This window comes from Coffea arabica, chromosome 11c (genome assembly GCF_036785885.1).
Source record: "Coffea arabica cultivar ET-39 chromosome 11c, Coffea Arabica ET-39 HiFi, whole genome shotgun sequence".
NCBI classification, from domain to species: domain Eukaryota; kingdom Viridiplantae; phylum Streptophyta; class Magnoliopsida; order Gentianales; family Rubiaceae; genus Coffea; species Coffea arabica.
In genome coordinates, this window is record NC_092330.1 from 5,171,255 (window position 1) to 5,189,798 (window position 18,544).

At 31.4% G+C, this 18,544-nt stretch overlaps 1 pseudogene; it reads right to left on the reverse strand.

Moving 5' to 3' along the window:
- Window positions 1-17,250: 17,250 nt before the first annotated feature.
- On the reverse strand, window positions 17,251-18,340 carry LOC113715856 (EH domain-containing protein 2-like; annotated as a pseudogene).
- Between the last annotated feature and the right edge of the window lie 204 nt (window positions 18,341-18,544).

Sequence of the window (18,544 nt, forward strand, 5' to 3'; positions counted from 1 at the left end):
GCTTAATTACATATTTGTAATTTGCTACCATAGATATGCTTTTAGGGTTTGTATTGAATTAAGAAAAGATATATAGTTGTGCACTAGATAAATAAATACACTTAGCCTAATCACAAGAGTAAGTGAGGGCTTGTATAACGTAATTATATCACCTAAAATTTTAAAGGATTTGATTAAATACTTATGATCTCAAGAGAGACGCAAGATTTAACGAGGCATAACTTAGATGTGTTGAGAAATAATTTAAGATGATTGTGTGTGATACATTATTGGAATGTTAATAAATCAATTGGATAATTAATTCAAATGTTGGATCAAAATTTGAAACCCTAGACTCGTGTCAACTATTTTCTTAACTCTTTTTAATTTGCCTTGACTATTTGTTCATTTTTTTAGTTATAGATTACAATCCCTTTGAATTTGAATTTTATTAGTTGTCTAGAATAATTAAAGTAGAAAAATTAACTTATTCCTGTAATATATTCCAAGTAATTCACTACTACAATCGACTTACTGCACTTGCAGGAATTTGTCGATCACCTTGTCAACCCGTCAATTGAAAAATTCTGTTGCTTCTCGTTCGGCAAATTTTTTAGTGAGGAGAGAACAACTTAGAAGTTTGCATTATGAATTACTTCAAGGTATGTGTCAGCAATTGATATAGTATTTTGGAAGATGTCCCTATAAGGCATTTTAGTAACATATTAGGGGCGTTCTTTTCGTTTGAAATTGCATAAAATATTTACATTTTTAATATCTTTACTAATATATTACAAAGATTATTGTTGTACATGTTAGCCACTACCTATACACTAATAGATTTACTCTGTGTTGATGATTTTGTGATCCAAAGAAAAAGAAAATAATGGAGAATTTACCTGGTACATCAAGAATAGGTTGGGTTTAGTTCCCATTTGATAAGGAGCCCTAGTTTGCTAGCCTTTTGGTAACACTTAAGAGGGCTTGTAAACTATGCACGAGGAATCTTAAGACTCAGAAATTATAAAGATGTTTGAAGAAAAATACAACCAGTTTGATATCTCACAAATCTAAGCAAAGTATTATGCCTTGTGGCACTTAACACTCGAATACAAATAGTACGCGACTGAGGAAAATTGGTGCTGGTTGGAATCCTTACCTCTATACATTTACAACATCTAAGGAGAAATGGGCAGTTGTGATTAAGGTTTAGTATTCCCTTGATTGATAGGTTTTTTTAGTTTAGTTTAAGTTACATTTGGTGCCACATGCATATCATAAATTAACTCTTTTATTGTCTCATTTATTGTGTTTGATTGTAGGAGAATCCATCTTTTGAGTCCTTTCATAACAAGGATTATCAGGTATTTTTCAAGTTAGCCAAAGTATTTGATGGAATTTTTGCATCAGGAAAATATTCATGTGATTCGAGTTAATCCTCAATTGATAGTGATAAAGAGCGAGAAACCAAAAATATGAGGGATACCCAAAATTAACCTAAATAAATTTATCTGACAATAAGGTCCAGGATGTGGCAGCAAACAAAAAAGTATAACAAAAAATAAATTAAAGGCAAGGGGAAGTGAAAGACCTCGAAAAGTTCTAATGTGAACCCTACTTTCCCCTCTAGCCTAAGCTGAGAGCCATATAGCAATGCCATATTGTGGATGAACTCCCACTTTGGTTAGAAGAACAACATGTCAAGTTCCATTGGTTCCCAAACCCCTGCCCCTCCTAATCCCATTCCCCCCCTCCTCACTCTTGAAAATGATATGTACTTTGTAACAAAAGCAAAAGACCATCCTAAACAGCTAGATTTGGATGACGGGATGTTTGTTATAGTTGCTCACGTTTTGATTGAGTTCAAAGATTACCAGATCACATTCCTAAATCTGAAGAGCGAGACTAGGAGACGGTTAAGGATTTCAGGGGGAATTTGGATGATGCATAAGGATTGCTTGGGACTGATGTCTATGTTTAGACTTTGTTTCATTTTTTCACTTTGTGTTTATGTTGGTGTGATGCCACTCCGTGATTGTATAAACACTTTAGATTATTTATTTTATTTTTCTTTAGAGGTTAGAAATTGTCAATGTTTCTTTGAACTGATGCACTATAGATCAAACACTCATGTGTTTGGAGTGAAGATGTTTGACAAGTGTCGATCATGTGCAATTATAAATATTTACTCAAATAAAATATAAATTTTTGTATATAGCAGTGAACAGGGTCAAATCCACAGAGACTATAAAAATTTTGTTTCTTCTAGAACCCAAAATATAGGGGATTTTTATAAAATCGAAAATAATTAAATAACTTAGACAAAATAAATAATTTATTAAAATTGAAGTAATAATAGATAAAACTTTAATCAAGAAATAACTTCGGAAATGTGATGCCACGCTATGATTGTATAAACACTTTAGATTATTTATTTTATTTTTCTTTAGAGGTTAGAAATTGTCAATGTTTCTTTGAACTGTTGCACTGTAGATCAAACACTCATGTGTTTGGAGTGAAGATGTTTGACAAGTGTCGATCATGTGCAATTATAAATATTTACTCAAATAAAATGTAAATTTTTGTATATAGCGGTGAGTAGGGTTAAATCCACAGAGACTGTGAAAAATTTGTTTCTTCTAGAGCCCAAAATAGGGGGATTTTTATAAAATCGAGAATAATTAAATAACTCAGAAAAAATAAATAAATAAAAACTAAATAATTTATTAAAATTCAAGTAATAATAGATAAACTCTAATCAAGAAATAACTTCGGAAATGATTTACTCAATTGATCATTGATAAAATAATAATTTCATTTACTCACTGATAAACAATTTATAACTATTAAACAAGTGATGACAATCAACTTCTCCTTACTGTTTTGATGATTAAGGTACGACTATTAACCATTACTCTAAAAAAAAAAAAACTCTAGTTACAACCTTAGAGTTCAATTTCCTAATTGTCTTAAGAATTAGAGAAACCATGTTCTAATCAGATCATATGCTACGAAGGTTATTTTAAATTAGCCCATTTGTCCCCCTGACACAAAACCAATCATACTAGTTACCACTAATTTAAAATAACTAAATAATTATGGATTTAACTGCTTTAATTAATTTTAGGTTATTAGATTAATTTAAACACCGAACCCTAGATATTCAAATAATATAATAACCATAAGAAATTAAATCAGAAAATATACGAATACCAGTAAATAAAAGAAATAAATATAATCAATTCGATCTCACAATTTAGTTAAACCAAATCCTCTGTTGTTTTTTGACTAGAATGAAGAGTTTAGTTCATCTCCATGGAAAAAACCACATACAAAATATTTGAATTATTTACCGAGACCATTCTCCAAAATATATGAGATAAAGTATCAAAAGAAGAGAAAAGACATCAGTTCTTGTTTCTTGTAGGAAAGACAAAAAAAAATAATGCTAATGCTCCCTCACCCTCACGATAAAGAATAGATAGATGATAATGTGCCTTATTTTGTTTCCTTCTCCTAATAAGCTACTCTTCCTAAACAAAATCAAATTCCCAACCAATTAACATTCTTATCCAAAAAAGAAAAGTTTTAGTACATAGATAGACTAGTATTCGAGTGGGAGTAAAAGACTATCCATCTGGCAAAGCATCTAATTATTGCTACTTCAATTCACGACTGGAGATCACGTGACAAATTCCGTACTTTTCGGACATGTAGAATTTAGACTTTGATGCGCCCACGCTGAATTGCATAGAAATCCAGTTAAAAATTACATCTTTAATTTCTTTTTACTCGGGATCCCTACCACCAGCACCAATTACCAAATATAAGTAGAATCTACCAATTAATGCAATATTTGACTAAAATCAAGGGAAAAACAATTGTAAATTTAATAACAAAAATGCGTCCTATCAACGTTTTAGCCTTATTTAACACTTTTGTGTTTACTTAATGTTTGTTATTATTGTTGTTATTTTTAACGCTAGACATATTATGGAGGACCACTTCTTGAAAAGGGCCCAAGTGATTAATGGATGCATCTAATAATTTGATGTATCTACACATTTCTTTTCCTTGGCAGGTTATCCAAGCGGAGGGCAAGTGCTACTTTCAGATATGGGCAACCATGATCTTGAGTTTGAGATGAATCTAGATGATTCAAATGAAGTTGATAACTATGCTGCAACCATATTAACCTAGCAATATGGAGCAAGGCTGCTATTGCTTCCAAAGCAACAGTGTCGAACAAGTGCACTAACGAGCGAATAATGGATAAATGAACTTATTACTAGCCACTATGCTAGGATGCTGGAGAACACATGAATGGATGTGCAAACCTTTCTTCACTTTTGCATTATCATGAGGAAAGGTGGATACATAATTTAGGGTCCGAATTATAAGTTGACTCTAAAAGAAAATTTGGCAATTGGGTTATATGGTCTAAACCATGACTTGATACAAAGGGTTTTGGCTGAATGTTTTCAACATTCTTTCTAGACAATCCATCGTCATGTGCTCCATACATGCAAGGCATTCATTCAATTAGAACCCAATGTACTTCAACAGATAAACATGAATGATATTCATTAATAGGATCTTAAATAGCAATTGTTTTTACCCATGACTTAAGGTATATATGTTGAAGTTTTGATTAAAAAGTGCTTACTTTTAAATAAAGTTAATAATTAATTTGAATAAGTTATAAGATTGTATTATGACTATTGATGAAATCAATGTATCAGCTTGAGTGCCTAGGCACAAAAATGATGTCTTTCATAATCGAATGGGGCTCATCTCACAAAATATTTGAATAATTTTTAATTATGATATGATATTCGTACATGTGAGAGTTAGGTGGGAAGGCAGTACCCATGATAGTCGAGTCATTACAGATGCCATTACCAATCCAAACTCTATATTCTTTATGTTGCTAAGTATTATATGGTTGATGCAATGTACAATAATATGCTAGTTTCGTGGAGCTCTTTAAGAGTGGTTCGGGAGGGAGGTCACAAATTCAGGTGGGGGGATTATTTAATCACACCCATACTTCAATTAGAAATGTTATTGAGTTGACATTTGGAATAATGAAACAACAATTCAAAATTTTGGATGGGTAGATGCAAAACTGTCCATTGAATCCTAGAGAGATATTGTCATAGGTTGTTGTGTGCTGTATAATTTTATCAGAGATATTATCATAGATATTATCATACAAGCACGCATTGCTCTGAATTTAGATACCAATGGTGATCTAAAACTTCAATTAACACAAGTTGATATGACGGCAGAAAATATGTCCAATTGGGACGGACTCCGTTAAGCAATGTCTGATCATATGTAGATGAATCGAAATGAGTAGTTCAATTAGACAACACATCTTAAGAATCATGTACGAGACTTAATTACAATTTTTTTTTATTTTTGAATTGATATATTTTTCAACATATTTAATTAAGCCTTTACAGATGTTTGAGAATGAAAAGAAAAAAATCTTATATATAAGAATGTTGGAATATTTTAGTGCTACACCAATTTTGTGAATCAAGTTTAGAAAGGAGCAATTGTGAATCACTTTTTGTGCATAAATTTTATAAAAAATCTCACTTTCTCTATCAAACAATCTTTTGGTTTCATTTGTTCTTTTAAACAAACACAAAAAAAAATCCAAAAAATTGCTATAGTAAAAATTTTTTTTTTAAATACATTATTCATAAGTTTTTTTTTAAAAAAAGTCTATAGTATGCAAATTAAAATTTTAGACAAATATCCAAAAAGTACACCTCCCAAGTAGGCCCAATGTAGTATTAAAAATTTAGATTTTCAAAATTTATAGACAATTCTAAATTTAGAACAGTCCAAAAGTTTTAAAATATAATTAATGAATATATGAGGTTAAAAGTTGGACAATTTAATTATTTTAAATACATGTACATGGTCACGATGAATCATGCTAACTAGATCAATGATTTTCATCCACTACTTATTAAGATATTTCAATTTATAAACTTAAATATGCACTAATTTGTAGTTAACGTATATTTATCATATGGACCTAAACAATATTTAATAGCAATTGCATTTTTACAATATTAAGGTAGAAATGAATTGGTTGAAATAAAACATAACACTTCAATATGCATAACAGTCGGTGTTTCTTTTTTCTATTCTAAATTTGACTCACACATTTCAGTGTTATCATTGCCTTTATCAGTATAGTACTTCCCTTGAAACTGATGAGGTATTATTACATTGATTTACCAAAAAAGCATATGAGGGTTCTGGATGAATATTACGGATCCGGGAAGAATAGATAAAAAAAAATCTTGAAAAATTGAATCAGTGCAGCCTCTGCGGCAATCTCTTTGAAAAATCATGGATGAATACGTATGTCTGTAACCGTCAGTTTGAAATGAAAAGAGTTGCATTTGATCCATTCTATTATGATCACTATGAAGACGACACATTGAAGGCTCCAAACCCAAGCTCAAAGCACAAGCCTCCAAGTCCACAGTTACAGGAGAAGTAATTAATAAGTAGTTATCAATTGATCACTGGGATTTTTAACTCTTCTGTGTTGGCCACTAGATTTTTAGTTCTAGGAGTAATAAATTAGTAGTTATCAATTAGTCGCTAGGATTCTTAACTATTTTGTTATCAATTAACAGCTAATTAGTAGATTTTTAACTCTAGAAGGTCATAAATTGGGGTGGAGCACTATTTATTCACCACCATACTTCAATTAGAAATATTATTGTATGGACAATCGGGATATTGAAACAACAATTCAAAATTTTAGATAGGAAGATGCAAAACTACCCAGTGAACTCTAGAGAGATATTGTCATAGATTGTTGTGTGTTGCATAATTTTATCAGAGATATTATCATAGATATTGTCATACGAACACGCATTGCCGTGAATTTAGATATCAACGGTGATCTAGAATCTCAATTAACACAACTTGATATGACGGCAGAAGAGATGTCCATATAGGACGAATTCCGTTAATCAATGACTGATCATATGTAGATGAATCGAAATGAATAGTTCAATTAGACAATACATCTTAAGAATCATGTATGAGACTTAATTACAAATTTTTTTATTGTTGAATTGATGTATTTTTTGACATATTTAATTGAGTTTTTACAGATATTTGAGAATGAAAAGAAAAAAATCTTATATATACCAATGTTTGAATATTTTAGTACTACACAAATTTTGTGAATCAAGTTTAAAAGGGAGCAATTGTGAATCACTTTTTGTGCATAAATTTTATAAAAAAATTTCACTTTTTCTGTCAAACAATCTTTTAGTTTTATTTGTTCTTTTAAACAAACACAAAAAAAAAATCAAAAAATTGCTATAGTAAATTTTTTTTAAAAAAACAAATCATTCACAATTTTTTGTTAAAAATTCTATAATATGCTATATTAAAATTTTAGACAAATATCCAAAAAGTACACCTCCCAAGGAGGCCCAATGTAGTTGATAGAGAGATAATTGCGCGCTTTATTCATTGATGTTTGGTCTTGATTTTGGTCATTTATTATCCAGAGTAATGGGTTTCTATTCATATTTGGTATTAGTGTTATTTGCAGGCAACTGGTGTTAAAAGTGACAAAAAAAGGCAAAATTTCAGAAGACTAGTCATTCCAGAGCGTGCCCACACCAAAGATCACAGAGCTGCATAAAAAAAACGAACCGCGAGACCTGTCCCTGGAAGCTGCTGCAATTCTTGGGGGATGTGCTTGAAGTTACATGGGATTAGGAAATATCTTCAAAGAATACCTTTGGCAACAACTCAAAGAGGAAAATAAGGAAGCTATCCTTTATGGAAACAAACTCTTGATTGGCAAAGAAAGAGGCGGCGGCGAGACTTTAAATAGGACAGCAATAGACTAGCATCTGGAATCTTTTATCTTTTTTCCCTTCTTATACGTGAGTTGGAGACTAGCGGTTGTGCCGCTCTCTACTTTTCTTCAATTGGCTAAACTCTATGAAAGCTTTCAATTGCTTCGTGATTATGCGGCAAGACTAGTTTTTTTATCTAGTTGAGAAATAATTAAGGTCTGGTGCACAAATAATTGTGAGATCTTTTTGCTTATTCTAAATTCGGCGTTTGTGAATATTTAATTGTTCTTTGATTTAATAATCTATTATTGTTTGGATTTATTGGATCAATATGGCCAATTGTTCAATTGTCTGAATGGTATACTGCCAATTAGGACAAGAGTGTGTATCACTTGATTGTCTTAAATTAGTGGCGAATGGCACAATTTCATTGCCTCGCAAGCAATCTAATCTGGGACGTGGGAATAGTTGATCTAGTTTAAATGAACCTGCATGTGTGTTTGTTAACTAGAATTGGGTCTCTCTAATTCCTAAAGCTATGAATAGATTAAATCCTTCGAGCGTCTTTGGGGTTATCTAATTTACAAGAAGGTAGTTTAAGAGCGTCTCTGAACTACCACATAATTAAGGAGAGATTGGTGGTTCGACGGTTGTTGAATTGCTTTAACCAATTTATTTGTGAACGTGTGGATTACTTCAGGTATCTATGATCAATTGCGTGAACTGGTGCCGAGATTATCTCCTTGACTAGGTTGTGTCAATTAAGTATTTATTACATTCTTTAGCTATTGCACTTCTTATAATTGTTTAGTTAGTGATCTTACATCTTTAATTTGTTTCTTTTATCTCTCTTCCAAAATCTTCCAAATCATCTGTATGTGATAAGTCTACTATTTCCCTGAGGAGACGACCCTACTCACCGCTATACTCATTCAGTTTTGGTATTAGGTCTAATATAAATTTTACTTTTGGTAGTTTGACAGCCATCAATAGTATTAAAAATTTAGATTTTCAAAAATTATAGACAATTCTAAATTTGGAACAGTCCAAAAATTTTTAAAATATAGTTAATGAACATATGAGGTTAAAAGTTAGACAATTTAATTATCTTAAATACATGGACATGGTCACGATGAATCATGTTAATTAGATCAATGATTTTCATCCATTATTTATTAAGAGATTTCAATTTATAAACTTAAATATGCACTAATGTATAGTTAACGTATATTTATCTTATGGACCTAAACAATATTTAAGAGCAATTGCATTTTTACAATATTAAGATAGAAATGAATTGGTTGAAGTAAAACATAACACTTCACTATGTATAATAGTCGTTGTTTCTTTTTCCTATTCCAAATTTGACTCACACATTTCAGTGTTATCAGTGCCTTTATTAGAATAGTCTTTCCTTTGAGAAACTGATGAGGCATTATTACATTGATTTACCAAAAAAGCATATGAGGGTTCTGGATGAACATTACGGATCCGAAAAGAATAGATATAAAAAAAATCTTAAAAAATTGAATCAGTGCAGTCTCTGCGGCAATCTCTTTGAGAAATCACAAATGGATACGCATGTCTGTAACCGTCAGCTTGAAACAGGAGGAGTTGCATTTGATCCATTCTATTACGGTCACTGAAAGACGACACATTGAAGGCTCTAAACCCAAGCTCAAAGCACAAACCTCCAATTCCACAGTTACAGGAGAAGTAATTAATAAATAGTTATCAATTGACCACTGGGATTCTTAACTCTTCTGTGTTAACCACCAGATTTTTAGCTCTAGGAGTAACTAATTAGTAGTTATCAATTAGCCATTAGGATTCTTAACTATTTTGTTATCAATTAGTAGCTAATTAGTAGATTTTTAACTCTAGGAGATCACAAATTGGGTTGGAGGACTATTTAATCACCACCATACTTCAATTAGAAATATTATTGAGTGGACATTTGAGATATTGAAACAACAATTCAAAATTTTGGATGGAAAGATGCAAAACTGCCCATTGAACTCTATGGAGATATTATCATACGTTGTTGTGTGCTGCATAATTTTATCAGAGATATTATCATAGATATTGTCATACGAGCATGTATTGCCATGAATTTACATATTAACGGTGATCTAGAATCTCAATTAACACAACTTGATATGACGATAGAAGAGATGTCCATTTGGGATGGACTCCGTTAAGCAATGACTGATCATATGTAGATGAATCGAAATGAATAGTTCAATTAGACAACACACCTTAAGAATCATGTACGAGATTTAATTATAATTTTTTTATTGTTAAATTGATGTATTTTTTGACATATTTAATTGATCATTTACTGATGTTTGAGAATGAAAAGAAAAAAAATCTTATATATACTAATGTTGGAATATTTTAGTGTTACACAAATTTTGTGAATCAAGTTTAGAAAGGAGCAATTGTGAATCACATTTTGTGAATAAATTTATAAAAAATCCCACTTTCTCTGTCAAACAATCTTTTAGTTAGATTTGTTCTTTTAAACAAACACAAAAAAAAAATCCAAAAAGTTTCTAATGTAAAAATTTTTTTAAAACACATCATTCAGAAGTTTTTTTTAGAAATTTTATAGTATGCTACATTAAAATTTTAGACAAATATCCAAAAAGTACACCTCTGAAGCAGGCCTAATGCAACATTAAAAATTTTGATTTTCAAAAATTATAGGCAATTCTAAATTTGGAGCAATCCAAAAGTTTTTAAAATATAGTTAATGAATATATGAGGTTAAAAGTTAGACAACTTAGTTATTATAAATACATATACATGGTCACGATGAATCATGTTAATTAGATCAATGATTTTCATCCATTATTTATTAAGAGATTTCAATTTATAAACTTAAATATGCACTAATGTGTAGTTAACGTATATTTATCTTATGGACCTAAACAATATTTAAGAGCAATTGCATTTTTACAATATTAAGATAGAAATGAATTGGTTGAAGTAAAGCATAACACTTCAATATGCATAATAGTCGGTGTTTCTTTTTCCTATTCTAAATTTGGCTCACACATTTCAGTTTTTTCATTGTTTTTATTAGTGTAGTTCTTTTCTTGAGAAACTGATGAGGTATTATTACATTGATTTATCGCAGAAACATATGAAGGTTCTGGATGAACATTATGGATCCGGGATGAATAGATAAAAAAAAAACTTCAAAAATTTGAATCTGGGCAGCCTCTGCGGCAATCACTTTGAAAAATCGCGGATGAATACGCATGTCTATAACCGTCAACTTGAAACGGGAGGAGTTGCATTTGATCCATTCTATTATGGTCACTATGAAAACGACACATTGAAGGCTCCAAATCCAAGTTCAAAGCACAAGTCTCCAAGTCCACAGTTACAAGACAAGTAATTAATTAGTAGTTATCAATTTGCCACTAGGATTCTTAACTCTTCTGTGTTGGCCGCTAGATTTTTAGTTCTAGGAGTAACTAATTAGTAGTTATCAATTGGGCGCTAGGATTCTTAGGTATTTTGTTATCAATTAGTAGATAATTAGTAGATTTTTAACTCTATGAGGTCACAAATTGGGTTGGGGGGACTATTTAATCGCAACTATACTTCAATTAGAAATATTATTAGTGGACATTTGAGATATTGAAACAACACTTCAAAATTTTGGATGGGTAGATGCAAAATTGCCCATTGAATTCTAGAGAGATATCGTCATAGGTTGTTGTGTGTTGCATAATTTTATCAGCGATATTATCATAGATATTGTCATACGAGCACGCATTGCACAGAATTTAGATATCAACGGTGATCTAGAATCTCAATTAACACAATTTGATATGATGGCAGAAAAGATGTCAATTTCGGATAGACTCAGTTAAGCAATGACCGATCATCTGTGGATGAATCGAAATGAGTAGTTCAATTAGTCAACACATCTTAAGAATTATGTATGAGACTTAATTATAAATTCTTTTATTGTTGAATTGATATATTTCTCATCATATTTAATTGAGCTTTTATAGATGTTTGAGAATAAAAAGAAAAAAATCTTATATATATCAATGTTGGAATATTTTAGTGTTACACCAATTTTGTGAATCAAGTTTAGAAAGGAGCAATTGTGAATCACTTTTTGTGCAAAAATTTTATAAAAAATTCTACTTTTTCTGTCAAACAATCTTTTAGTTTCATTTGTCCTTTTAAACAAACACAAAAAAAAATCCAAAAAATTGCTATCGTAAATTTTTTTTAAAAAATACATCATTCATAAATTTTTTTTAAAAAGTCTATAGTATGCTACATTAAAATTTTAGACAAATATTCAAAAAAGTACACCTCCCAAATAAGCCCAATGTAATATTAAAAATTCAGATTTTCAAAAATTATAGGCAATTCTAAATTCAGAGCAGTCTAAAAGTTTTTAAAATACAGTTAATGAACATATGTGGTTAAAAGTTAGACAACTTAACTATCTTAAATACATGTACATGGTCACGATGAATCATGCTAATTAGATCATTGATTTTCATCCATTTCTTATTAACATATTTCAATTTATAAAGTTAAATATGCATGAATGTATAGTTAACGTATATTTATTATATGGATCTAAACAATATTTAATAGCAATTGTATTTTTACAATATTAAGGTTGAAATTAATTGGTTGAAATAAAACATAACACTTCAATATGCATAATAGTCGGTGTTTCTTTTTCCTATTATAAATTTGATTCACACATTTCAATGTTATCATTGCTTCTATCAGTGTAGTCCTTCCCTTGAGAAACTGATGAGGTATTATTATATTGATTTACCGAAGAAACATATGAGGGTTCTGGATGAATATTACGGATCCGGAAAGAATAGATAAAAAAAACCTTGAAAAATTGAATTAGTTTAGCCTCTGCGACAATCTTTTTGAAAAATAACGGATGGATACGTATATCTGTAACCGTCAGCTTGAAATGGAAGGAGTTGCATTTGATCCATTCTATTATAGTCACTATAAAGACGACACATTAAAGGTTCCAAACCCAAACTCAAAACACAAGCCTCGAAGTCCACAGTTACAGGAGGAATAATTAATTAGTAGTTATCAGATGGCCACTAGGATTCTTAACTCTTGTGTGTTGGTCCCTAGATTTTTAGCTCTAGGAGTAACTAATTAGTAGTTATCAATTGTCCGCTAGAATTCTTAATTATTTTGTTATCAATTAGTAGCTAATTAGCAGATTTTTAACTTTAGAAGGTCACAAATTTGGGTGGGAGACTATTTAATAACCACCATATTTTAATTAGAAATATTATTGAGTGGACATTTGAAATATTGAAACAACAATTCAAAATTTTGGATGGGAAGATACAAAACTACCCATTGAACTCTAGAGAGATATTGTCATAGGTTGTTGTGTGTTGCATAATTTTATTAGAAATATTATCATAGATATTGTCTTACGAGCACGCATTACCTTGAATTTAGATATTAACGGTGATCTAAAATCTTAATTAACACAAGTTGATATGACGGCAGAAGAGATGTCAATTTGGGATGGATTCCGTTAAGTAATGACTGATTATATGTGGATGAATCGAAATGAGTAGTTCAATTAGGCAACACATCTTAATAATTATGTATGAGACTTAATTACAATTTTTTTATTGTTGAATTGATGTATTTTTCGACATATTTAATTGAGCCTTTAAATATGTTTGAAAATGAAAAGAAAAAAAAATCTTATATATACCAATGTTGGAATATTTTATTGCTACACCAATTTTGTGAATCATGTTTTGAAAGGAGCAATTGTGAATCACTTTTTGTGCATAAATTTTATAAGAAATTCCACTTTCTCTGTCAAACAATCTTTTAGTTTCGTTTGTTCTTTTAAACAAACACAAAAAAAAAAGAAAAATCCAAAAAATTGCTATCATAAATTTTTTTTTAAAAATACATCATTCATAAGTTTTTTTTTTTAAAAAGTCTATAGTATGCTACATTAAAATTTTAAACGAATATCCAAAAAGTACACCTCCCAAATAGGCCCAATGAAGTATTAAAAATTTAGATTTTCAAAAATTATAGACAATTCTAAATTTGGTGCAGTCCAAAAGTTTTTAAAATGTAGTTAATGAATTTATGAGATTAAAAGTTAGACAATTTAATTATCTTAAATACATGTACATGGTTACGATGAATCATGCTAATGAGATCAATGATTTTCATCCATTATTTATTAAGAGATTTCAATTTATAAACTTAAATATGCACTAATGTATAGTTAACGTATATTAATTTTATGGACTTAAACAATATTTAAGAGCAATTGCATTTTTACAATATTAAGATAGAAATGAATTGGTTGAAGTAAAACATAACACTTCAATATGCATAATAGTCAGTGTTTCTTTTTCCTATTCTAAATTTGACTCACACATTTCAGTATTATCATTGCCTTTATCAGTGTAGTCCTTCCCTTGAGAAACTGATGATGCATTATTACATTGATTTACCTAAGAAACATATGAGAGTTCTTGATGAACATTATGGATCGGGGAAGAATAGATAAAAAAAAAACCTTGAAAAATTGAATCAGTGCAGTCTCTGCAGCAATCTCTTTGAAAAATCACGGATGGATACCCATGTCTGTAACCATCAGCTTGGAACGGAAGGAGTTGCATTTGATCCATGCTATTATGGTCACTATGAAGACGACACATTGAAGGCTTCAAACCCAAACTCAAAACACAAGCTTGCAAGTCCACAGTTACAGGTGGAGTAACTAATTAGAAGTTATCAATTGGCCATTAGGATTCTTAACTCTTATGTGTTTGCCGCTAGATTTTTAGTTCTAGCGGTAACTAATTAGTAGTTATCAATTGGCCGGTAGAATTCTTAGCTATTTTGTTATCAATTAGTAGCTAATTAGTAGATTTTTAACTCTAAGAGGTCACAAATTGGGTTGGGGGGACTATTTAATCGCAACCATACTTCAATAGAAATATTATTGAGTGGACATTTGGGATATTGAAACAACAATTCAAAATTTTGGATGGTTAAACCTCTCTTAATGCATTTTTCTTGATCAAATAACTCCCTTGATTTATAGCACCTCTCTTCATACTTGAATTAAGGACTTCAACCCCTATTCTTATGGCCTCGATTTCTATGAATTTGACTTCTAAAAAGAGAATCTTTTGACTAGAGTAAATATTGGAGAATTTCACTAGTTTTATATTTGAATCTTGGAACCTTAGTCTTGACTTTTACTATGAAAATAAGTGGAGTTTTGGTTGTATTTGACTCCATTAGTTTGAAAAATATGAACGCTCTTTATATTCTAAAATTGAACGTGAGATTTGAAATTTTGGAAAAATGAAAACTATTTATTCGTTTTCCTCGATTTTCGTGTCAAAAATAAAAATGGTACTTTCTTTCAGAATTGAAATTTATTTACTACGACTTGAATCAAAAACGACCTTTGAGCTCTCTTTAAACATTATTTCAACGATTTAGTGAGAAAAACTTCTTTAACTTGACTCAAACTTGTGACCTTGAGAGTGGGTAGCGAGAAAATATTTTTTTCTTAACTTTGGTCGAGCACCTAGGTAATTGTGATTCTACATGTCTTAGGTGGTCACGAAAACTCCGAAGAGCTCGTTTAACTTTTTGCTTCACTCTTGTTTTGCCCTTGACTTGTGGTGAGTGTCAAGTGCATGTTAAATGCTTATATGTTTGAAATGATATGTGTACAAGTATTATACATGATACATGAACTTGCCGAGACGAGAGTTTTTTTATCACCATCGTCCTATCTTTCTCCTGATTACATGATACTTGTTAAATGAATATATATGACTTGTACTTGTGTATGAAAAAGTTTAACTCGTAAGCACCGAGTTGAAGCATGTACCACACCTTATTCGGGGTGGGAGGTGCCTCTCATATCGATTCAGTGCTATGATCGATCATCTGAACGGAAGTATGTACCACACCCTATTCCGGTGGGAGGTGTCTCTCATACCGACACAGAGTTATAAACAATTCTAATTCGATTGGAGCGATGTCTCATTGACCATTTATATTTCTGGGGAGTACCCCAATCCATTGGCTAACTCGTAAGTCGAACCAACAAGGGTTTGGTCGAGAAGTTTTGTGAACCTTGAGAAATATTATAACTTGATCTTTTGAAATCTCGCTAGGCATACTCGAATAGTATCGCCTTTTTATACATGTTTGGTTCCAGATCCGAATGGATGTTAGGTGGATGGGGGAAGTAAGTGGAGCACTACAATCGTGTTATTATTTGGGTTGACAGAGGGTCAACCCCAATTGTCTCAACTTGATCGGGATGTAAAAATAGATCTTGAGAGTTCCTGTATCCTCCTTGTGTGTTAAATTCCTATTTGTGCACTTGAATAAATTGTCATGTTTAAAGTTGCTATTAAACACGTTATTTGATTGATTGGTGTTAAGTGCTTGCTTATTTGTTTTTTTGCCCTTACTGAACGTTCGCTCATTCCATTAAATTTGTTTTTCTTAACAAGTTTTGGAGGTGGATTGGAGGACCTACACTAGCGATTTGGTGGAAGTTAGTATTTTTGTATTAACTTTTGGTGACTCTTAAAAGTGTAATTTTGTTACTTCTGAATGATGGATTGCAATGATAACATTTACCTTAGAAGTTGTGACATGTGTATTCGAAATACTTCTCATTTAATTGTTGAATGTTTCGTGACTCTATATTTACCTTAAACGAATACGTGAGCCTTGACGAGAATTGGGCAAGCGTCCCGCTGATACCTTAGGGTTCGCTCTAGGGAGAGGTGGCGGCGTCACATATTCACTAATGTGTAGTTAATGTATATTTATTATATAAAACTAAACAATATTTAATAGCAATTGCATTTTTACAATATTAAGGTAGAAATGAATTGGTTGAAATAAAACATAACACTTCAATATGCATAATTATCGGTGTTTCTTTTTCCTATTCTAAATTTGACTCACACATTTCAATGTTATCATTGCCTTTATCAGTATAGTCCTTTCGTTGAGAAAATTGATGAGGCATTATTACATTGATTTACCAAAAAAACATATGAGGGTTTTGGATGAACATTACGGATCCGGAAAGAATAGATAAAAAAAACCTCAAAAAATTGAATTAGTGTAGTCTCTGCGGCAATCTCTTTGAAAAATCACGGATGGATACGTAATGTTAAGATAGAAATGTACTTAAAATCACGGATGGAACCAAATATGTACTTATAATATAACGCTAGAATTTAAGATAGAAATAGTATAACATGACTAGTTCGATTTTGCAGATATGTGCTATGACGCTAAGCAGCGGCAAGTTTTACATTTCAAGACTTCTTGAAGAAAAATTTAATTGCCCACAATATTACTCGTAAGGATTCCTAAAGTTTCTCAGGAGCTCTGGAATGTCATAACCTAACATATCGTCCACAGCCTGAATCAGCTTAGGTTTCATCTTCTCAAAATCATCAATTTTGTACCCACTTTTTAGGACCTCCCTAAAGTGCTCCACACTTCAAAAATCCCCTACTGGTAGATGAAACTCTCTTTGGACCTTTGAGAATACATCCTCCAGATTATCAATCAGTCGCTGCTGAGTTTTGGCTTTGCCCATCAATGAAGGCATCTCCTTTTTGAGATGGCTCATTATGTAAGCATGGATTTTAGCAACTCGTGCACGTTTAACCAACTCATTGATCCGTTGGTCACAAGCTTTTTTAGGAATGTCCATCAAGTCCACGAGAAGGTTATCTTGCTCTTTCTCAAAAAGATCCTTTCCAATTGGACCTACTGCTTCTTCATTAACTGGCTTGTCATTGAACGAGCCAATATAGACACGCAGCACCTTTGGGGTATTCAAAATTTTCCCAAGGGACCACATTAATACATCATATACTCTCATCAATTACTGCATGTCTACTTGGTCAGCTTTGTTTAAAACAACACATATCTTGTCATCATTACCACGTAAAGACGAGATGACATGTTTAAATTCATCATCGATATCTAGTTTGTGTGGGACAAAAAGCAGGAGTATGATATCACATTTTGTAGCAAACCGTGAGATAACACCGGTAAAATCATAACTATGCTGTGTCCAATGCTTTTCCCCAGACAAAACCCCAGGACTTTTTCCCAGACAAAACCCCAGGAGTGTCCACAAAAGTAATATGTTCAAGCAGAGGATGTGGCATTTGGGAACACTCAAACTTGGACAAAAAAGCTCCTCCAAAAGTTGTCAAGCCAGTAAATAGCTTCTCTGCATGAACAGCAATGGTGTTGCCAGGAACGCTTCTCTCATCTGGTCTAGACATAACAACAATAAAATGATCAGTAGTTAGTTCTAGTCCAATATGAGCTCCTGGACAACTACACCCAAGCAAGTGTTTGATCGTTAAGCAATGACTGATCATATGTGTATACATCGAAATGAGTAGTTCAATTAGACAACACATCTTTAGAATCATGTACGAGACTTAATTACATTTTCTTTTATTGTTGAATTGATGTATTTTTTGACATATTTAATTGAGTCTTTATAGATGTTTGAGAATGAAAAGAAAAAATCTTATGTAGAACAATGCTAAAATATTTTAGTGCTACACCAATTTTATGAATCAAGTTTAGAAAGGAGCAATTGTAAATCACTTTTGTGCATA